This window comes from Haliaeetus leucocephalus, unplaced genomic scaffold (assembly GCF_000737465.1).
Source record: "Haliaeetus leucocephalus isolate CR32 unplaced genomic scaffold, Haliaeetus_leucocephalus-4.0 Scaffold199, whole genome shotgun sequence".
NCBI classification, from domain to species: Eukaryota; Metazoa; Chordata; class Aves; order Accipitriformes; family Accipitridae; genus Haliaeetus; species Haliaeetus leucocephalus.
The window spans coordinates 83,036-83,348 of record NW_010972635.1 but is presented as its reverse complement, the minus strand read 5'-3'; positions in this window follow the sequence as shown (position 1 = coordinate 83,348).

The window sequence follows — 313 nt, the reverse complement described above, 5'->3', positions numbered from 1 at the left end:
AGGCAGGGCCTTGCTTGAGGCAGGGGTGGGGTGACATGGGGTCCTGGGGGTGCCTGGCCTGGGCAAACGGGTCCATTCCATTCCTGAGGGCCTGGCCCCCACTGTGCCTGCACTGCAGTCCAAGCAGGTGTGTCAATTAGCCTTTGTTAATTAATTTAGTCATCAGCTCTATTACAAATAAACTCGGTGCCTTTCAGTTCCTAGCGCCTTGTGCCGATGGTTCGCCTCACCCCATCTTCCCTGGCACCCCTCGGCACGTCCAGGACCTGCCTGCAGGGTGCTGGGGACAGGGTGGGGAGCGGGGGACACGGGG